The sequence below is a fragment of the Mustela putorius genome, unplaced genomic scaffold (genome assembly GCF_011764305.1).
Source record: "Mustela putorius furo isolate JIRA1106 unplaced genomic scaffold, ASM1176430v1.1 tig00000450_pilon_pilon_pilon, whole genome shotgun sequence".
NCBI lineage: Eukaryota > Metazoa > Chordata > Mammalia > Carnivora > Mustelidae > Mustela > Mustela putorius.
Genome location: NW_025421385.1, coordinates 20,731,372 through 20,754,844, shown reverse-complemented (window position 1 = coordinate 20,754,844; position 23,473 = coordinate 20,731,372). Strand labels below are relative to the sequence as shown.

Genomic DNA, 23,473 nt, shown 5'->3' with positions numbered 1-23,473 from the left:
CATTTGCGTGCAGGGGCGGGATGCTGATGACTGTTTGAGGGGAGGCCCTCCGCAGGATTACCTTGAGAAAGATGATTTGTTCATCCCATGCCTAGTAAACAACTCTACCAGAGGCCGGTCCCTGTAACTTTGCACGGAGCGCTGCCGGTGTCGCTCTCAGTGCATAATAAACTGCTCTAATCAGCGGCCGCTGAACTTCTGTTTTTTCAGTGTAGCGCTGAGCCGAAGCTTCTCTCTAAGGTAGACTATGGGAGCTAGTGCAGGAAAAATTCCTTTGCATAATACGTTAAAGCCATTTCTGTTCCCTGGCTTATAGGGAAGAGCCGTCTCATTTCGGCTGGTACCTTTAATGTTGGATTTTGAACACTTAGAAAATGGGCTTGCCTTCCTTTTTCTCTTTTTGAAAAAAACTATTATGTTGTTTTAAAACATACATGTTTTAGACCTTGGGTAATATATGATCCAAATACTAATTTATTTATTTATTTATTTAAAGATTGTATTTATTTATTTGACAGGCAGAGATCACAAGTAGGCAGAGAGGCAGGCAGAGAGAGAGGAGGAAGCAGTCTCCCTGCTGAGCAGAGAGCCCGATGCGGGTCTCCATTCCAGGACCCTGGGATCATGACCTGAGCCACCTAGGCGCCCCTCCAAATACTAATTTAAAACAAAATATTTTTAATATAGTTGATTTATAACACATTACATGCACCAAGCATAGAAAGCAGGTAATAACAAATTATATGGTTTTTTACTTTACTGTGTTAGCAACAGAGCAGTCTGCCTTGCAAAACAGTATAAATCATCTTTTACCACTGCTCTCTGAAAGTAATTCAGGGTTAACAAAATCTAAATTGCACCTGTCAGAACTACCAGTTATATCTTCAATTTTCACTGACTATACTCTCCCTTCTCTGTCCATACCTTTAGACTAATGGGAGCAGCGGCACAGTTTTCACAAAGAAAAACAAAGGTGGAAGAAAGGAAAGGAAGAGTCTATAAAGTTTCCTTTGGGTAGGTAAGGGGGTAGACCCCAGCATATAAGGACACCGGCAAAGTGAACCTGAAATAAGGCAGTACCCATGCACCAGGCTGGATAGAGGTCAGTGTGGTTTGTGCCCAAATAGGCCAAACCTCCCCTTTTCTCACATAAATAGAACAGTTTCACTACTTAGCAATAAATATATTACTGCTTTATGAGGGGAAAAAAACCCCAGCTAAATTGCCTTCTTAAACATCACACCACATAGTAAGTTTTTCTTTGCATAGAAATGTAAAAAGAATGTGCCTGCAAATGTTAATTAACTAGAACTGAGAGTAAATACTTTGTGAAGAATAGATAAGAAACTAGAACAATTAGACCTCAGTTGGCGAGGCCCAACTGAAAAAATACAGAAACTCTGAGCTGGAAGGATTTGATTCGACCTCTATAAATCAAATCTTATATCCCCTTTGTGGCATCCCAGCGAAGTGGTTCTTCCGCCCTTGTTTTAAATACTGTAGGTGTAGGGATAGCCATTACTGATGAACACCTCCAACCTCAAGTTCGTCTTACTTTGGGAAATATACTTATCTGTACCTACACATTCATCTGAATCCGATTCTTCCACTTCACCCCACACAGCATAGATTGAATCCCTCCTACAACTTTTCAAATATCTGAAGATGGTCATTATGACTTAAGACTGTTCTGTAACCGAGCCATTGCTAACTTAAGACTTGTCTCCTAAGCCAGTCACAGCAGGAGCTGTATGCACCCACACTACTCAGCAGTTGAAAGTCTCCTCCCTAGAGTAGGTTGGTGGTGGTGATTCTCAGTTGATGCGTCTCTGATGTGGTTGTGTTGATGAGTTACTGCTGAAGACCCTGGAGCCAGACAGGGGAGGTCCTAAGGCTAGAGAGTCCAGGAAGAGCCCTGAATCTTAATTAAGTTAGTGGCAGCCAAAGCAGGCACTGTAATATTTCACCTTTGCCAAAAAACCAAACACAAAGTCTATTAATTCCTGTCATTGACATTCAACCAAGCCTATAATTTGGGGGTTAGGGCCTTGAGCTCCAGTTCTGCCACTGGCCAGTTGCATGCCCTTGGGTAATCCTCCCCACCATTTCAGAGTTCCCTCTGTGATATTTAAAGGCCTCTGCTGTTTTTCTGCCTAGAAAGGTGGCCCCTTCTCCTGGCCTTAGCTCAGATGCATTTCTCCAGGAACCCTGGCCTGACTCCCACTCCTTCCCCACCCTGAGACTAAGCCTTTGTCTGCCTTTGTGCCCTCTGCTCACTTCTATTGTAGCACTTTCTTCATTGTGTGTTAATAACCTGCTTACTCGCATGGAAGGTACTAGAAATTCTTTTAGACTAAGGATTCAGTCTTGGTTTCTAGCTCTTGGTTCAGTGCCTGATACACAGCAGAACTCAGAAAATATTTCTTGCATTTTAAAAAGAAGAAAAGAAAGAGAAGACAAAAGAAGAAGATAAAAGAAGCAAGTTAGAGTACATTGTCTAAATAACCTCATACAGTTAAAAAATCTACAATTTCTGGCTCTTGAGTTCCATCCTTAATGTCAAGCTCAGGTTTTTAGAAATTCAGATTTTCTCTAGTAAGGAGATGTATCAAATGGTTATACCAAATTAGAAAAACTATAAATATGTATTCATCCACATAATTCAATTTTAGGACTGATACTTAGTATTCATTTAAAAATAAAACCTTATTTTATTAGATGAGGAAACCGAAGCACAATGAAATTAAGTTCTCTGCCTAAACCCACCTGGTTAGTGGGAAGACCAGATTTCAAATCCTGAGTTCTCTTGCTCCTGAACCAGGATAGCTGGTCCCTCATCTTCTCCTTTTTTTGAAAAAGCTGCTACAAACTCGGCTACAAATGGAAGTGACAGACGTTTTCCCTTTTATGTGACGGTTACATCAATCTACAACTTTCTGGGTATAAATTAAACTTTGAGAAACACCCTTCCCTGCTCCTATACAAACTGCTGAAAATGAGTCCTCTTTTCTTCCAGAAATGTCAGAGAGTGCTGTGCTGCAATGCTATGCGAAATGACTCCTGTAGGTTGTTTGCTAAACAGAGTTGCGGTCATGTGAATTGCTTTCAGCCGGGTTGGGTATCGAGGCTCAATGTTCTGGTGTTAAGCCATAGGGCAGAGCTGCCATGAGACCAGCTTCTTGGCATAGAGCCCCGAGGTGCAGCTGTAAGGTGACCCAGGGCAGGCCTGAGGCCAGGGCCCAGTGCTCAGTGCCAGAAACCTGAGCCAAACACGGGAACTAATTCCCAGGGCCCTGAATTGGTCTCAATTAAAATTTTAGATGAAAAGATTTTTTGTTTATCCCAAAGAACCACTTCAGTTTATAAACTCATAGGCAAGCTGGGTGTTTTGCCATTATGCTTGGAATACTTTCTAGAAGCCAAACCTTTAAAAGCCGATGAAAAAGTTGATGATGACAACTTTAGATGATTTAAGAAGTCATAAAAATATTCTTTGAAAGCAGCATCTTTTATTAGATATGCTGACTGGAGAAATTTTGTTGTTCCATGTCTTTGAATATGCCATGTAAGTCGTCTATCTTCAGTGTAAAGTGGCGTTAGAGTGGAAATGGTAGACGTTGTGGTTAAGGTGATGGTGGTGATTGAAACAAGCTCTGGGCCCACACAGATTTGAATTCAGAACCCAGCTCCACTACTTACGAGCAGCTGATCTAGGGTAGGTGTGCTATTGTGTAAGCATGGAGATATAGAGATGGTGTTGTATATTGAGGTTTTCAACCTGCCTATGGTGGAATCACCTAGATGCTTATAAAAGGTATCCCTGACTGGGCCCCCACCCAGACGGATTAAATTAGGCTCTCTGGTGGGTCCCAGCATGAATATTTTTGGAATGCTCCCCAGTGAGAATAGTGACCCAAACTTTGGTTTTGGAGTCAGCTTGCTTGCCATCACCCTACCTGTATACCACATCATGATATTTGACCTTAGACAATATACTTAACCTGTCAGAGCCTCAGTGTTCTCGAATGTATAATGTATTAGTAAGATTTTAATGCAGGGACGCCTAGCTAGCTCAGTCGGAAGAACATGTGACTCAGTGAGTTCGAGCCCCACATTGGGTGTAGAGATTACTAAAAAAAAAAAATTAATTTTAAAAAAGAGTTTAATGTTGAGTGGTTAGAGGATTAAGTTAAGAAGTCATGTAAAATATAGCACTGTGTCTATGATGTAGTGAATGTTTGATTATAGCTGCTATTTTATTTTTTATTTTTATTATCCATGATTACTTTAATTCGCCTTGGGTTTGAGGCCCAATTTTGTCCTGTTCACAGTCTTACAGAGAAGACAAAAAAAAAAAATCAGAAGTACCTTATTAATGAACATGAAAACAAGTGGAAAATTCTACAAGGATAAATATGGGTTATGTAACCTTCCTGTCAGATCTTGAGTGACGGGATAAAGTTCAGGGTCTTCACTGACTCGAGCCCCAATGGGACCTACTATTTATCATTTCTCCACCTCACAGAGTCTTGTATAGGGAAAAAAAAGAAAGAAAGAAAGAAAGAAAAGAAACCCTGGAAATACGGAAACAGAGGCATTCAAGGGAAATACGTTTTGGAAGGTGAGCAATGGAGGCTGGAGACGGGCAGCTGGGAAGAGAGCTGAGAGCTCAACAGCGTGTCTCAGTAGCTGTCCAACTTGAGTATCAGAGAATCATCTGGATGCTTGTGAAAATGAAGATTGCTGGGCTGCACCCTCCCAGAGATTCTGGGAGTACGTCTGGAATGGAACCCAAGACTCTGCATTTCTACCAAGTTCCCCGGTGACAGTGATGCCACTGGTCTGGGGACCACACTCTGAGCACCCCTGTTGGTTAGACGTGTAGCTCTTGGTAATCTGGGTGTTCTTAAACCCTGATGGTTGTTTAGGATCCTTTCCCATCTGCGCCCATGGAAGTTGGTGGACACCCGCAGGTCTCTCTCTCCTGATAACCCACATGCTGCCATCAAACAGTGTTGGTTTTCTGTTCATGAGTCTTTTTTCAGTCTGGAGTTTTGAACTGCACTTTCCTCTGTCCCCTTGGAGATTGTTTGTCGCGTAGTCTTAAACTCTGACAGTAGAGTTCCATGAATGGTTGGTTGGGTGTTCATCATTGCCCCGTGACCAGCCACACACCACCTCATTCCCAGTTCCCCCAGGGCTCTTGCATATCAAGACAGAGCCCAGACCCGGAAGCACAGAGTGAGTGTCCTTCCAATAGAGGTCTCTTCCTCCTACCTAGCAAGAGGCCAAACTCAGAATCTGGGATTTTGGGGGTACAACATCAACTTCTTTTATTTAAAGGACATCAGGACATATAGGCAAATTTAAATTTGGTACACATACAGATTGAACTCTGTCGCCATCCTGGGTCACACCTGTTACCAGAAACTTGGGATGGTAAAGGACTGTATGTAACTTGATAGGCTAATCCCGAAGCTGGCTTCTGAACCATCTTGGGCTTCCAATTTCACAATTTCTTTACTAGCACTTTTATCATAGTTATCCAGACTCAAAACTCGGGCATGATGATCTCTAATGTCAGTTGAGTACTTCATCCTCGCAACAACCGCATGAATGGGTACTACCTTCTTTACGTCTGAGGAAACGAAAGTTTAGCAAGGTTAAGTCGTGACTAGAATATGAGCTCCAGGATCTTTGTCGGTTTTATTCTCTGATATAGCCCAAGTGCCTAGAATAATGCCTGGCTCATGCTGGTGTTCGTATTTATTGAATGAACAGAGGGTCATATATATAAGCACATAGGATCTGGGATTCGAAACCAGATCTTGCTTAACCACTATTCCAGACTTGCTCTGGCTTCAACTTTGACTTTCCTTCTGTCACCCCATGAACTTATCCCCCAAATCAGTTATAAGTCCTAGCGAGTCTTTATCATTGTGTTTCTTGCATTTGCCTCCCTTTTTCCATTTCTGCGGCCACCAACTTAGTTAAATGATCGCTATTTAGTTCATGAGCTATTCTGTGCCCACTGCCGTCTTTGCAGGACCCTGAGCTGCCTACACAGCTTTTACCAACCAGATAGCTTTTTTCCTTCTTTTTTGAGAGAGCGAGCAGGGGGTAGGAGGGGCAGAAGAAGAGAGACAATCTTAAGTGGGCTCCAGCGTGGAGCCCAACATGGGGCTTGATCTTACGACCCTGAGATCATGACCTGAGCTGAAATCAAGAGTCAGACGTTTAATGGACTGAGCTACCCAGGTGCCTTGATAGCTTTTTTCTTAAAGCACGTTCCATTCACATCGTACTTCTGCTTATAGACAAGGGAGATAGTGTGGTATAATGAAAAACTAAGGAACTAAGGAAACCAGGGCTCTGGTCTCAGCTCTGTGACTTCGACCAAGTTACGGATCCATGCTAGGCTTCACTCTCACCATTAGTAGCATTAGGAAGTTAGACTGGGTGGGATCTTCCTGCGCTAACATTGTCTGGTGGGGGGACACAAAGACTACGACACCCAGCCAGTGGAATCCCACCTGGCATCAGGTAGGAGGGGCAGTTGTGCCCACCAGGGATTTAGAACAAGAGAAATACATACTTTAAAAAAAAAAAATATTTATTTATTTATTTGACAGACAGAGATCACAAGTAGGCAGAGAGGCAGGCAGAGAGAGAGAGGGAAGCAGGCTCCCCGATAAAAAAAAAAAAAAGATTATTTATTTATTTATTTGACAGACAGAGATCACAAGTAGGCAGAGAGGCAGGCAGAGAGAGAGAGGGAAGCAGGCTCCCCGATAAAAAAAAAAAAAGATTATTTATTTATTTATTTGACAGACAGAGATCACAAGTAGGCAGAGAGGCAGGCAGAGAGAGAGAGGGAAGCAGGCTCCCCGATGAGCAGAGATCCCGGTGTGGGACTCGATCCCAGGACCCTGGGATTATGACCCAAGCCGAAGGCAGAGGCTTTAACTCACTGAGCCACCCAGGTGCCCCATGAATACATACATTTTTATCAAACAAAGCAGAGCAGTGTAAGTGCCATACGGGGTAAAGTGAGGAGAGAGGGAGAGATCACATCTGGTTACTAATGGGGAGCACGGACGGGCATAGAGGCCGCTCTTCCTCTGACGTCAGCCTGTCCCTGGTGTGCAGGTCCTCACCACTCTGACGAGAGGAGAAGCTGCTGAGATCCCAGTAACTTTAAGGGGCTGCGGAAATCCATCATGAACACTAACTCTGTAATTCCAAAATTGTTGGCTCAAGACACACCCGTTGATCTAATGCTTAGGAAACTGCTTACAGGGACAAAGAGAGAAAGAAAGTGGTTGTCATGTTTCTGATAAATGCTCCGTGTCTTCCTCCGCCACTTATTAGTCTGGTGCCCTTGAGCTGGTCCCCTAGCCCCTCCGAGCCTTGATCGCACCTCTGTTCCTCATCTAAAGGTTGGGGGTAATAGTACGGCCGTTGCAGGATGGCTGAGGGAATAAATTAGATGTCATATGTTAGGTCCCTAGTATAATGTCTGGAGCACAGGAAATCTTACATTCCGCTTTACTGCCTGACCCACTAAGCAGGTCAGTATTTGACAACACCTTTAAAAAAACCCCTTGTGGGGAGGGACGCCTGGGTGGCGCAGTAGGTTGAGGATCTACCTTGGGCTCAGGTCATGATCCCAGGACCCTGGGATGGAGCCCCGCATTGGGCTCCTCGCTCAGTGGGGAGTCTGCTTCTCCCTCTGCCTATCACTCCCTGGCTTGTGTGTGCGTGTGTGCACACTTTCTCTCTCTCTGACAAATAAATAAATGAGATCTTTACAAAAATTAAAAAAAAATCTTGTGGGGAGAGAGAGAGCTCAGAGTATTATATATGCTTTGCCCTTGCATACACTCAGATTTTAGAGATTATTTGCCATATTTACTCAGGAAGCATCGTCACCTCGCGGCTAGAAGGACGAGGTAGAAAGGGCGTATGGGAAGCCGTCCCTGGTTTATCTGTGGATAAAGGACTAGGAAATAGGGAGCCCCAGCAAGCAGCAGTATTGCCTCCTGCAGGTGAACTGGTAGAGACTTAGAAAAAGAACTGTGCCCTGGCCTGGATGGCTACGCTTGAACCTCTCCCTTTCCTTCTGTAGTTATCAGGCCTTTAAGGAGTGGTGGTCGCTGTATCGAGGGTTGACAGTCATCATAACAACCAAGAAAAACTCCTGTGGCAGAAAAATGACGCTCCACTAAACTTGGAAGGAGGAAATATATGTGCAGGTAGAATTATTATTTTTTTTAAGTTATTTATTTATTTTTTAGTAATCTCTGCCCCCAACGTGGGGCTCGAACTCATGACCCTGAGATCAAGGGGTGCACCCCCTGCCCACTGAGCCAGCCAGGTGTTCCGAGAACTGTCCTCTTTTGGAAATTAAGGAACACCATCATTCAGCCTTCGCATTATTTATTGATGGCTACTGTGGTGACAAGCGCAGTTCTAGGCGCTGGGGATACAGCAGTGACTAAAACAAAAATCCCTGCATCCCTGGAGTTCAGGTTCTGGTGGGAGATGTAGAAAACAAATACTATGAATTAGTTACTGGTATTATTAGGAAGGAGTTAGTGCTAACGGGAAGAACAAGGCAGGAAAGGGGACCCTAGACTATCAATGGAGACGAGCTGTTGAAATGTTCAGGTGGTAGTTCAAGGACAGACTCATGCAAGGTATTTTGAAGTAAAGACGGGATGGCAGTGACAGGTCACCCATGAGGATGTCCAAGGGACAACTTTCAAGGCAGGGGAGGAGTAACTGCAGAGGTCTTGAGATGGGAGGGCGCCTCGCGTGTCTGCGTCTCAGGGACAGGCAGGAGGCCAGCGGGTGAGCTGAGAGGGGGAGCAGCTGGAGATGAGGTCATGGAGAAAACAGGCTGGTTGTGTTGGGACTCACAGGACACGGGAAGGATTTTGGCTTCCAGTCAGAGTAAGAAAAGAAGCCACCCAGGAGTATGGGCGGAGGGATGATCAAGTATTTTATAAACCATATTGACTGAGTGCTTCCTCTGTCAGAGTCTACTTTAAATGCCTTATTTGTGATCTTTACAATAACCTGTGAGGTCAGACCCGCCAACTTCCCCATTTTACAGTTGAGGAAACAGAGGCCTAAAGAAGGTGAGTACCTTGCCTGAGGTCACACAAGCTAGTAGGGACTTGGCCCAAATTTAGACCCATGTCACTTTTTCTTTTTTTTAAAGATTTTATTTATTTATTTGAAAGACAGAGATCACAAGTAGGCAGAGAGACAGGCAGAGGGAGAGGAAGGGAAGCAGGCTCCCTGCTGAGCAGAGAGCCTGATGCGGGACTCGATCCCAGGACCCTGGGATCATGACCTGAGCCGAAGGCAGCGGCTTAACCCACTGAGCCACCCAGGCGCCCCGACCCATGTCACTCTTAACCACCTCATTGTCCTGCCACCACAAGTGTCTAAGAGACTGAGACCCCGTTCCTTTTTTTCTTCCTTGGTATCTGTATTTCCAGAGCACACTCCCAACAAAATTATTTCATACTCATTCATAAATACAGAACTTCTTCAGTTAAACTGATAAATATTCCCAGTATTCTGCCTTGTGATTACAAGTTTTCTTAAAAAAGCCTTCAGATTAGCATATTAACAAGCATGTTGACATGTTGCTCTTTAATTATGCAGACAGCGATTTCTTTTTTGCTCCTAATATAGAGGTTGATTGGGAAAATTTTATTTTCTTGCTTACAGCCTTACCCTAGTGCTGCCTAAATCACTACTATATGATTTGGTATCTATAATTTATCATGTCCCCCTGCTATTAGATGAAATGCCCTTTAAAGCATTCCACAGCAAGGTGAACACAAGTCAAGCTTGCAGAGTTTGAGAGAAAAGAATTCAAAGAGTCATTAAAGAATAATGAAAGTTGATTTATATAGCATACAATATCAGATCAGGGCTGCCCAGCTTCACAAATATAATGATTCCGAGTCATTTTCGGAAGGCATCTCAATTTCAGCACCGCGTTTTCATCATCTTTGAAGGAATAACAACACAAACACCCTATTTTTATAAAAACTCCCAAAGCCAAATCTTTAATTTATCCTCTTGATTTCACTAAAGTGAAGGCTGAAACAATAGACGATTTTAAATATAGGAAACCCAGATTCCTTTTACCGCTGTGTGGCTTTAACATTCTACTGCTGTAGCCAAGAGTCCTTGGCTTCTGGGGCCAACTGCCTTCTGCATGCTGATTTTCCAGAGTCTCTTTGGAGTTATTACTTTTGAGTACCATCTACCGTGACTTCAGTTCCTACAGGCAGCGGGGGTAGCGGAGTTTGGGAATGAAAACGGGGGAAAATTTCTCCCAGTAGAATCATCAACTCAATCTCATTTTGCATTGCAGCCGGACGGCTTAGCTGTCTTCCCAGCTGCTTGCAAACATGTCTGCCTCTCAGATGGCCAGCGTTGAAGGACTACAACCCGGACCTTAGACACAAGAATAAAGTTTTCTATCATGGTATTTTTCAGTGAAATAGGTGATGTGTGAGGAGGTGTGTGTGTGCGGGCACACAAGTATACCAACCATGAGCAAGTGCACACACACTCAATTTTCGTGTTATTCACAATAAGGGAGATGGTCCCAAAGAGTTTCTTTCTAGCCTTCATAATCTCTCTCTCTATATATATATATTTTTAAGATAGAACGAGAGCGAGAGAGAGAGCACAATCAGGGGAAGCAGCAGGCAGAGGGAGAAGCAGACTCCCTTCCAAGCAGGGAGCCCGACGTGATGCTCGATCCCAGGACTCTGGGATCATGACCTGAGCCGAAGACAGACGCTTAACTGACTGAGCCACCCAGGTGCGCCTTCATAAACTCTATTTAACTTTTCCTCCCAACCCCTCAGACCCAAAAGGACTAAAAAGTCCTGGCCTCAAGACCTCAGAAACCCTATTACTGAGTTGTGTGAAACGGAAATCTGGGACATTTTTGGTACTGATTTTTCCATGGAAGCTATTTTGATACAGAAACAACGAAATCAAACCTAATAAAGGTCTTTTGAGAAGAAATGGTTAAAAGGGCGTGCTTTGTGGCCAGGAAAACCACAGCAAAGTATTCCAATTAGGAATAAATTAAAGAGTGCTCTACTTTTCTGGAAGGGTCAGGAAGTCAAATTCTTGGCCTTGAGCTGCCTCTCACCCCCACCCTCGCCGACCCTGCGAATAAGTCACTCCCATCTCTTTGTGAACGCACCAGTTGCTGCCAAGCCTTGCCAGTTCTCTGAGGAAAAGAGCCAGGGATTTTCACCCCAGGCTGCCAGCCAGCATCAAAGTCAGCAGGAGGGAGCCGAGGTGCCCAGGGCGGGGGGTGCGTCCGGTGGTGCCCCAACGCCAGCTTTCTGTCTACAGAGGAAAACTCACTCAAGTCGTGAAAGCCAAATCTGACATATTTAAAGGTCTCCCAAAGAAGTTTCGTAGGCTGTTTTTCTGCTGGAAGGTCTCATTTCCCGGATTATGTTTTCTATTTTCCTTAAATTCAGCAGTGCTTTTTTTTTTTTTTTTTAATTTTATTTAGTGACTTGACAGAAAGAGAGAGCACAAGCTGGCGGAGTAGCAGGCAAAGGGAGAGGGAGAAGCAGGCTCCCTGCTGAGTAAGGAGCCCGACATGGGGTTCACTCCCAGGACCCTGGAATCATGACCTGAGTCGAAGGCAGTCACAACCCACTGAGCCACCCAGGCGCCCCCAGCAGCGCTTTTAATCCGTGACTCCCATTGGTATATAAAACGACTCTGCTGTCTTTGTAATCAATCTAAAGCTTACAGCAGTGACATCTTGGTACTTTCTGTTGTGATGAATTGCCTCATGCTAACACCTGATGACCATTTGTTGCTAACATTCCTGAGATAACCTGCGCAGCTGACGTGAGCGGTTAGTTGGGGGAACCGAGGCCATGAGGGGAGGCGCCCCAGACAGCTGAATTCGATCAACAAGTCTTGCCTTCTTAATCAGAGAGGATTTTGCTCTTCGGATGGCAGCTACCACCTACCTGCACTTCAAGTTCTAGTTCAGTTCCTGCCTCCCGCCCAAATCCTTGCCTGACAACTTAAGACCTCATGGAGATCTTCCTCGGGGACCACCCGAAGAAGCCCCATGATGTGTGTCGCTGCTATAGCATTTGGCTATGTCCCCATACACCCCCAATGATTCACTGACTTTTTCCAAGGACCACACGCTCTCTTCAGCTCCCTGCATGGTGCCTAGCATGTTGGTGAACACAAGTGAACACTTTGTGGTAGAAGCGAGTTGAACTGACACAGCCTTTTTCATCATTCTTCTCTTATCCTGTTGGAAGCTGGAGTTTTAGTTCCCCATTCGCTACAGGTCCCTCAGTGACTCAGAAGCTCCCAGAATGCAAGTCGGATCACTCCTGGAAAAGGCTCATCACTTGTGTTTTTTGGCTTAGACATCACCTTTTTCTATCGACCATGGAAAATGGGAGACCACGTCCATCCCCCGTGATTGCCGTCATTGGGGAATTATCAATGAGGGTAAAGAGGAATAAAATAAGTAATGGGACAGAGAAAGAAAATAAATGCAGAAAAGGATGAGAGGAAAAGATATGGGGGAAGAGCAAACCAACCAACCCCAGCCCCCAATCCCGCTCTCTGCCGGAAACATTTCCCGTTTTAATGACACGGCATAGAGTCCTTGCCTGTGCGTTTAATAGACGATGACTTGCGCATCTTAATAATGTCAGCTTTTTAGGGAATCGTATGCGGAAAGAAGTGCCTTTCCTGCGCGAACTAGGAATAAGCTGGAGAGGCAGTGACTTTGGGGGAAAGTAAAAGCAACAGCCTAGCAACACTGGCGCATTGTGTGCGAGGGTAAGAAATGACAGTTCAGAACGAGGCAGGCTTCGCTCTCATGTGATCAGCTCGTTCTGCCCTCAATGAGGCCATGAGATTTCGTGTTTTATAGGTTGAGCTTCCCACTGGCAGCAGCTGAAGCCGTTCATTATGCACACGGGTCACGTGATCCACTTCATCAACCAAATGGAACTGGGAGAATAAGTCACCCTAACAAGATCCTTCAGTGCGCTCTTAAAAACTACTTACAGATGTACTCTTCCTCTGAAGGGATACAATGAGTTTCCTTGTACGGTGCCACATGATACAGGAAATGCATTATCCCCATCCAGATTCAGGCAGACCAGGAGGAAGCACGTGAAAAGAAAGCAGCTCACAAAAGCACACACAGCTTTTGCAAAAGTCCTGAGAGGGGCTCATACACCAATTTATGATAACGGCGGATGAAATCCCAGTCCTCTGAAGCTCGGTTCATTACCAATGCTAATGTCCACACAGGGAAAGCAAACCGCATCAGTATTCAGCATCGACACAAACACTGCTAATGCTTTTTATTTATGGTTGTCACCGAGTCCCCTCAGCAGTAGGCCAGATCTCCATTTGTGTTGTAACTTCAGCTACTTTATGGGCTTTTGTGACTAGCTGTGTTATGCACCCGAAGGCGATGTGTGCCTTCAGACAGTGGCTGGTGAGAGATAAGCAGCCACACTTTGGGTTGAATCAGGGCGATTTTGTTCATGGGTAGAGCAGGTAGGATGAATGTTTTTGTAGGTGAGTCCAGGATTAGAGTCACCTGTCATTGTCACATCTTCCGATTTCAGTTGGTGTGATCAGCTTAGCATTCACTCAGATGACAAATACCCATTGAATACCTACCATGTGCCAGGCACAGTTCCAGGTACTAGAACAGTGAACAGACTGTCCTACAGTCATTAAAAAAGTACATTCTAGAGGGGGTGCGGGGGAGGGAGTAAACTAATAAATATGTAGTATGTCAGAGAGTGTGGAATAAACAACCCATCGCAGTGACTTAAAAAGACAAAGCTTCTTTCTCATTTACACTGCGTGTTCATTGCATGACAGCTGGGGGCTCTGTGCACCTTTGCTCCGGAACCCGGGCTGCCCGGAGAGCCGTCACCTGGAGTATGGCTAGTCCCCACGGGCGAGGGAGAAGACAGAGTGGTGGATTGCACGCTGGATCTTTAAGCTTATGCCTGAAATTGACACATGGCCCTTCTACTTACGTGTCACTGGACAAAGCAAATCACGTGGTGGCATCCAATGTCAAAAGGTTAGGGAGTGCAGTCATACCATGAGTTTAGGAAAATCAGACACACTTTGCAGGCAGAACTGCTCCAGATGATGCTATGAAGACAAAAATACAAGGTAGAGGAGATGGTCTACGGGTAGGTGGTTTCTGCTTGATGTGGAGGGTCAGGAAAGGTCTGTCTGATAAGGAGATTTGAGGAGAGATCCTGAGAGAGGGAGGGCCATTTGGTTGGGGGTGGAGACTACTTCCTGCAGAGGATACAGCAAAGTGTGCCTGGCATGTGTGAGGTTTGCAGATTGAGGTGTCTAATGTGGAGTGAGCAAGGGGAAAGCTGTAGGAAATTAGCTCAGAGAGGTCAGAGAGTCGTAGGACTCTAGGTTGCACCTTATGGCATGGGTGATGGTCATTGCAATTTTTTGTGTAAAGACTGAGCTAGGTTTTAAAAAGGGTCCTTGTGGCTGCTGTGTGGGCCAAGCAGGCAGCAGTTAAGAGGCTTTTTCAATAATCCAAGTGCAGTAACGGGTAGATGGGTCATGGTCAGGTTCTGGGTATAGTCTGAAGGTAGAGCCAACAGAATTTGCCAGTGTGTGGCTCAAAAGAGAGAGAGAAGATTCCAGGCTAACTTCAAAGTTTTGTTTCTTCTAGTAATCCCTGGATATACATGAGCATTACCTGGTGTGGTTTTTTAGAATCTTCACATTTGGCAATATCACTGTAGTGTATAACCTCCTCCGTAAATGAGTTGAGAGTTGGACAGCCGAGTGGAGATCTGGATGCTGGGCAGTCGGCTTGAGCTAGGCGCCGCCTCAGGGACTTATCTCCCCACATTGGCCTGATATGTGCTGTCCCTTAAGGTTCACGATCCAAGTTCATGTATAAAACCAGAGAAATGAACTTCATAATTATAAGCAAAAAAAGAAGCTTATGACTGAGTCATCCCCACCTTATCCCACACTTCCTTCTCTCATCCTCTGCAAACCTTAGATAGCACCATACCAAGAAACCCACCTGTTACAACACAAGGTCTATCCTCAGTGGACACTAGTATAATGATCTATCACCTCCAATCCTCCGAGAAATTGTTTGAATAGAAATCTTAATAAAAGAACATTGTGATCTTCTTCTGAATAGCGTGTCCCCTCTTTCTACTCATGCTGTCTTCTTGTAACATGGTTCTCCACATTACTACCACCCAGTAAATGGCATGAGAACTCCCTGCCACACCTGGGCCTTCTCATAGATCTTCTCCAGTGGAAGAGAGCATGGGTTGAATGCAAAGTTTGCAAACTACCATAAGGGAGTGAATGACTACAGGTCAATGCTATTTTTGAAAACTACATCTTTGGTATAAATGTTCAAAAACATTTATTCTTTCAACCAATCTTCTTGATTGGTTCTAAGGTTCTAGGCACTGAAGACACCACCATGAATAGAATATATAAGGAATTCTTTTTTTTTTAAATTTTAAAAGATTTTTATTTATTTATCTGACAGAGAGAGAGAGAGAGAGAGAGACAGTGAGAGAGGAAACACAAGCAGGGGGAGTGGGAGAGGGAGAAGCAGGCTTCCTGCTGAGCAGGGAGCCCAGTGAGGGGCTTGATCCAAGGACCCTGGAATCATGTCAAGCCAAAGCCAGATGCTTAATGACTGAGCCATCCAGGCACCTCATAAGGAATTCTTATTGTTGAAAACCGGGAAAGCATAGAAAAGTATTTTTATTTTTTTAAATTATTTATTTACTTTTTAAAAAAAGATTTTATTTATTTATTTGACAGACAGAGATCACAAGTAGGCAGAGAGGCAGGCAGAGAGAGAGAGAGAGCAGGCTCCTTGCTGAGCAGAGAGTCCGATGCGGGGCTCGATCCCAGGGCCCTGAGATCATGACCTGAGCCGAAGGCAGAGGCTTAACCCACTGAGCCTGGTGCCCCTAGAAAGGTATTTTTAAAAGATCGAATTTGCACGAAAACATAACTGCTGTGAATATCCTGGGGCCGTCTTTTTCTCAGCACACCTATCCTTCCTATCCTTTTCTTTTCTGAATGAAATTTATAACTTTGGACTTCTATAATACATTAAACATTTTTTTCTTATAAAAATAAATCATAGCAGATTACAGTATTTGTTGAATGGATTGTTTATGGAAACAACAAATTGCACAGAAGCAAAAAATTAAAAATGAAAGTCACAGATAATACCACTACTAAAAGACAGTATCACCATTAATAGTTTGGGTTATTCAATAGGGTTTAGAATAATCAGCACATTTTTACAAATTGCTCCGAGACAAATGATTTAGTTTTTAAATGAAAACTTTCTCTCTCTTTTTTTTTTTTTTGTAATTACAAAAGCAACATGTCATTGTAGATATTTTGGAAAATACTGAAAATGACAAAAGGAAAAACTAAAAGTCATTCAAAGTCCCACGACCCAGTGGCAGTTCTGTTTTGAACATTTTCCAAAGGTCAGGAAGCAAGAATTCCTCTTGCCTTCCATGGTCCTTATAGCTGGACTAAGAATCAAATTGACATAAGGCAGATTAACAAGAGGAAATCGAATTTAATAGCATACATACAGGGAATCCACACAGACATGGAAATTCCAAAGACAGGCAAAATGAGGTCTGTATTTCATTCTGGGCTAAGAAGGGGAAGGGCCTGGGACTTCAGAGGAAGAGAATGTGCTTCACAAGGTGATAAGAAGAGCGGATGATGGGTAATTAGATATTTGCCCTGCCATACAGATGGGTCACCCAGATAAAATTGATCTCTGCTAATAACCCTTACTTATTAGGACCCTCAGTTTCAATTCTTCTATGTAGTTAAGGAAGGGACAGAGATTTCTCTTGAGCCTGTAGAGTCTTGACTGCCTTCAGCTCAGAACAATCCTCATGCCAAAGTGGCTCGTCTTGGGTTGGCATGACCTTAGTCCCTACACAATCTTTTCGGAAGCTTTTCCCAGTCTTTTCTCTGAGCAGTATAGTACAATAGGTTAGTTAAGAACCTGAGGAGGTTACTCAACCTCTCCAAGCCTCAGATTCCTCATCTATAAAACAAAACTAGTAACACCCACTTCGAAAGATTGGTGTGAAATTTAAATGAGATAAAACATTTAAACTACTTCGCCCGTATCTGATACATAATAATGCTCAATATGAGAACTCTTATTATTTTGCAAGATATGTCTGTATGGCTGGTCATCCTTCGTATGTACGCTTTTATCATTTTTTAAAACTTAACTACATATCATTAAATTTTAAATCTTGAGACAATTTCGAATTTTCGGAAAAGTTGTGAGTAAGATACAAAGACCTTTTTCCTCCAAACCATTTGAAAGGATGTTGCCAATCCGATTCCCCCAACACCCCCGAATATCACAGTGCACATTTCCTCAAAGAGAAACCTTCCCTTCTAGAGCTCCAGTTCCCAACAGCAACGCTGGGAAACTAACATTGACACATTGAGGTGTAATGTTCAGACACTAGTCAAGTTTCTCCATGGCCTGATAATGTGATAATGTACTTTATAGCAAAAAGATTCAAGTTCAGAACCACATGATGCAATGATTTCTCCTATCTCCTTAGTCTCCTTCAGTCTAGAATATTTCCTCTTTCTTTCCTTGACTTCCATATCCTTGACAGTTTTTAAAGAATAGAAACCAGTTGTTTTGTAGAATGTCCCTCCATTTGTGTTTGATGTTTTCTCGTAATTAAGTTCTATGTCTCTGTCAAGAACACCACAGAAGTGATGCTATGTTCTTCCTGTTGGATGCTAGGAGCTAGCACACCTGCTCTGGCTGTAACAACCCATGCTGGACCACCTTCCCACACAGATACCCCGCTCATCTCTCCTGGGCTCTGAAATCCTCTACCGAGTTCCCTCTCTGCAGGGACGCCCTCTTCACCCTGCCTGGACTCGGACACCCCACACACGGGTTTATCGCTTTGTAAGAACAATCCCCTGCCCCCATGTGGGCTCTGAAGGCCCAGGTGGGCTGCCTCCCCGACCCATGCCCAATCCTCAACCCACCTGGGTTCCAGCAACCTGCCCTGAGCCATCCACTCAGCCTGCTTTTTTGGTTCTGACACTGAGCCAAGCCAACCCTCTTCACCAACACCCAGCACCCTGCACCAGGCCTTCCTCTCATGCAGATGCCCCCCTTACCCCAATTTTCTGGTGTTCTAATTCTTCAAAGATTTGGATTATCTCTCTCTATATCGGTTTTTCCTCAAACTATAGAAGTCTCTGTATATATTATTGATGGTCCATCAAATACTGTTTTCATTTCAGCCATAGTCTAAAAGCATGTATACAATAAAATATAAGCTTATTTGGTTCAACTGGGATGTTTGTTTTATAGCCACCCTCTTGTTGGTGGTGCTTTGTGTTTAAAATTGGGTGGGTACCACGTGACTGTTAATATGGCAATATTCAACTTTTAATGTGTTCGTAATCTTTAGATTGGCCTTCTGGGCATCAAAATAACAAAAACTATCTTGCTTTCTATTTGATGGAAATCAAAGTGAATTATCTTATCAATTAAAAAGCTAAAGTTGCTCTTTTTCAGCAATAAGATGCAATTACATTTAGTGTCTAAAGGTATTTAATAAATTGGTTTTGATTTTCCATCATAAAAATAGCCAGGCTACTTTAATTGTCACAGGCTAATGAGAAAAGATGACTTAACACACAGATAACGTGTTCATGCAAAGTGAAGGCCAAAGGAATTGTGGCACCAGCATAAATGAAGTTTTACAGTAGTTCAAAGAGAGAAAAATGGAGAGAAAATTGAGTCATTACATGTCTCATGGTAGCATAGGCTAAATTCAAAAGAAGCTAGGCAAAGCAGTCACTTAATTCAGATTATAAGCAGATGTGTTGGTTTGATTCTATGTTTGTTTGACATACCAGCTTGCAAATATTCTCCATGAAGAGTTTTTTGTTAGGAGCGTTTCAAAAAAATATGATTTATCAATATTATATTTTGAAGTGAACCATTTTTTAAATCAGTTGGACCAATTAAAATAATCAACTGATAGTTTCAAATGAGTAACCTGATGGGAGGCAAAATTATAATGATAATGATTGTGAGTCAACGACTGTCGTTACTTTCACCATCAAACATTTAAGTCAACAATTGAAAGATAAAATGCAAAAAAAATCTTCATTTGCTTTTGTAATGACACGGATAAATTAAACCCAACACTGGCTATTTAGTCTCAGCAAAATGTTACCACTTTTACACTAAAATATTGTTTTTTATTTGAATTTATCTGTTGATGTCATTTTTATTTAATTTTTAAGTTTGATTTGTTCTTATAGTTTATTTTTAAAGATTTTATTTTTTGACAGAGAGCATTGCATATGAGAGATGGAGACACACACACACACAGAACACAAGCAGGGGGAACAACAGAGAGAGAGGGAGAAGCTGACTCCCTACTGAGCAGGGAGCCTGATGTGGGGCTCAATCCCAGGACCCCAAGATCATGACCTGAGCTGAAGGCAGATGCTTAGCTGACAGAGTCACCCAGTCACCCCTTATAGTTTTTTTAAATTGCAAAACCACATGCCATAAAATTCACCATCTTAACCAATTTTAAGTGTACAGTTTGTAATGTTGAGTATACTCACACTATTGTGTAGTGGGTCTCTAGAACTTTTTCATTTTGTGTTTGTATAGCTTTTAGCAAGCTAAGAGTATACGTTATGAGCATTTATACCTTATCATACAATGGTACATATATAAGGAATGATATAATGAGAATGACTTAAGCCAAAATGGGGGAAATTTCAAGAGAACTTTTTCCGTTGGTGGGGGGGAAGTCTGAGAAACACTAATCAGTATGGCAACTGTCTTTCAATTGAAATGTCTGCTTAACCAACCCTCCCCCCTTTTCCTTCGTGGCTAAAGAGCTTGGAGTGAGCTGTTTTGGAGGTGACAGTGATACCTTGTTTCTTGAAAAAGCAGAGCCGGGGAGAGCATAGCAGTGTTCCCAACGTGAATTCAAAATTTCCTTTTTAATAACAGGTATAATATGAACACAATACTGCCTTTCAAATTACTTTTCAAAATAGTTTCAAATCCATTATCCTATTTTTGAGGCCCCATTGTGAATCTCTAAAGTTAGTTTCCTTTAATGTCAAACATCATTGCCAAGTTTGATATGTTACACCTTTAATCATCTAGCCCGTGCTGCTGAAACTCTTGCTCCTTCGCGACCCGACCATGGGAAGAAGGCTGTGTCCAGGGGCTGTGATTGTTCTGTGAGTCGACTGTGGTCCAGGCCTTAGTGAGAAAACAAACGAATGCTGATGATCTCCTCTGGAAAACTAGATGGAGGTGTTTTTTAGCTTAAAAGCCTATGTGTTAACTCTCCTGAGGCTTCATTTTTAAAATGAAAGATTTTTTTGTTGTTGTTAGGATTTGCTATTTTACTTCTCCCAAATAAGAAAATATTCAAAGTCCCCACAAATAATCACTGGTTAAGAGGGAGAAAGCAAGAAGGAAAGGGCAAGAGAGGAACATTTGCTGAGAACTGACTACCTGCCGGGCACTATTCTGGAAGATTCATGTCGTCCGTCTTACCTTATGCTGACAGTCTTCCTGGGAGTCGGTTCTGTCGTCTTCATTTTAGAGCTGAAACTCTAAGAGAAAGTAACTTGCCTAAGGTCACGCAACTTGTAAGTAAGTGAACTGGGACCCACACTCAGGTTTGTCCGATTACAAAGCTGCTCCATCTGCGCAAACGAGAAACTTGTTAAGACGCTTGTTAAACTTGTCCAGACAGACTCAGCGTGGTCAGTGCTCTCTGCCACATACTTTGCTTGGGGAGATTGGACAATGCCAACAGTCATTCATGGAGAGAGTTCCCTTGCCCCTTCTGGCAAATTATCATTTTCTGCTTCCCCACTTAGTTATTTGTAAATAACATTTGCCAAACGGCTGACAGGTTCAACTTCCAGCATTCTCCACTCCCTACTTAGCAGAGTCGAGAAACCCATCTGCTCTCTCCCAGTGGATCCCAGCACCGGCCAGGGCTCTGCCTTCCCAGATCACTGGAGGGTACACTGCGAAAAGCACATCCTTCCCTGCCCTTTCACTGCAGTGTGGTCTGGCCCTTCTTGTGGGATGGACGTAGGCTGCCTTCAGAGAGAGCTGATGTATACCTTGCAGACTGCATTGGCCTTTATTGGTTTATTTCTTATTTTTTAAAAGATTTTATTTATTTGAGAGTGAGAGAGAGCACAAATGGGGGGAGGGGTCGGGAGAGGGAGAAGCAGGCTCATCTCTGAGTAGGGAGCCCAACACGGGGCTCCGTCCCAGGACGCTGGGATCATGACCTGAGCCAAAGGCAGATGCTTAACCTCAGCCCCCCAGATGCCCTCATTTATTACTTTAATACATATACTCTGCAGTGCTTTTCCATACTTTCCCGTTTCTTACATTGTGTCTCCTAATCTTGGATCTCACCCACATGGTGGCTTATAGGGATGTTGAATATTATAATCAAAAGGGAGTGTGCGGGGAGGAGGAATGAACAAGACTTCTGTTTGTTAGGAAAATGTCCAGTCTGCTTGTTGGAGACACCTGGAAGCGGCGTAGATGTGAGTTGAGTGCTGGGTCGTAGCGAGGGTCAGGGGAAAGGGAACAGTGGCTCCATCGCTCAGCATTTACCACGTACTGCCTTGACTTGGTCTTCTCACGTGTCATGTCCCATCCTAGATTTTAAATAATTTTATCTATGTCCTAGACTTATTTGTTTATTTATTCATTTTGGAGAATGAGCGAGCAGGGAGAGGTGCTGAGCGCGGAGCCTGATGCAGGCTTCAGCCCCACCACCTAAGAGTCAGATGCTCAACTGAGCCACCCAGGTACCCCACCACCACGTCTTAGATTTTAAATAATTTGAAGGCAAGAGTCATGTATCACCTTTGTGCCAAACATAGGACCTTGTACATAGTAGGCATTTAATAACTAATTGTCGATTGGTTGCTGATCTCTAGCTACTGCTTAGCTCCCACTAGGTGACCCTTCTGGAATTAGTTTTGAATTCCCATCTCACTGGAAATGGTAGCATGATGGAACCCAAACCTTCATGGTTACCTTGGGACTTCTGCTTCCAAGTGCCTTTTTGACGAAGAAGTGTATGCTGGTATCCAAAGACCTTAGTTTAGAATCTGGAATTTTAAAAATCTGGATGTAGGAAGGTCCTGTCCACCCAGTGTGGAACCTCCCCTTCAGTCACCTGCCAGCCTGGTTGAGTGCCTGAACTTGGTGATACTCTTTTGCCTGGGAGGGTTAGTGCATGAGACTCTTTCCAGTGTGGACAACAGAGTTTAAGTCATTTCTTCAGACATCCATTTTTTATTTATTAAGGTTAAAGGTAGGATGACGAGTGAAGGGGCCTCCAGGGCACTGCCCAGGGGGCTGGGGGTTGACAGTGGAGCAGGAGCACTCGTGCTGGGCATCCTGGAGGAGGAATGCAGGGGTGTAGACAGGAGCAGGGAGGGAGGTTGGTGCTGCTGAATAGCAAGCACCACTGGACAGTTGCTCAGGGAGGCAACTGCACAAGTTGTCCCCAGTGCAGCTCTTTTGCCCCAACCTGGTTTAGAATTGTCCTGTGTCCTTGGAGTTTATTGTGAATGAGCATCCTATTTTGAAAATCAATTTGAAGCTAGAATGGGAGACGTTTTCTTTTAGCCACAAAGTGAGAACAATGAAAATAGGACTATCCTAGTTGATCATTACTTTCAATGTTGTAACCACAAAAATGGGAAACTTCTCTTTCTAGCTTGGGAGGATTTTATAAAGTCTCCACATTTTGTGCACATTTTGAATGTGAGACGTCCCCACCACAGAACCCATCTGAGAGGGATTTAAAGCTCAGGCATGTGGCTGCTCTCTGTAAGTTTCTGAGTAACTGAACTTTGCAGATAACAACAGATTGGAAGATAGAATCAGTTAATCCCTGAACTCGGGGAACCCTTGGCCCGAATCCCAGATAACACAGGATGCTGAAAATCAGTCGGTTCCTGGCCTCACCTACACTTCTTTCTCCTCTCCTTGGAAGAATGCCGCTTTTGACCCCCCGCCAGCCTGAGAGCGCGGCCTCCCCGCCCCACCTCGATGCGTGCAGGGACAAGCGGCCTTCTGTGCAGGGCGTCGCCCGCAAGGTGCCAAAGGCCAGGCAGGTACGCGCCGCCCAGCTGCTGCTGAGCGACGAGGCCGGCCGCCGAGCCCCACGCCAGCTTGTTCTAAAGCAGCCCTTTTGATAACAGCGATTACATTTCCCTCACTGGAGCCTTGGGCTGATTGAGCCCCAGCCAACTTCTCCCGGTAACA

At 43.8% G+C, this 23,473-nt stretch overlaps 1 long non-coding RNA gene across 2 annotated transcripts in view; it reads left to right on the top strand.

The window, feature by feature from the left end:
- LOC106005890 overlaps positions 1-23,473 on the top strand; it is a 45,933-nt gene that overhangs the window by 2,436 nt on the left and 20,024 nt on the right. The window contains exon 2 of one of the 2 annotated variants that reach the window (XR_001179597.2): positions 931-1,014. The exons of the other annotated variant lie outside the window; for it this stretch is intronic. This is a non-coding gene — a long non-coding RNA (uncharacterized LOC106005890). The remainder of the gene's footprint in view (positions 1-930; positions 1,015-23,473) is intronic. 2 annotated transcript variants of the gene reach the window in all.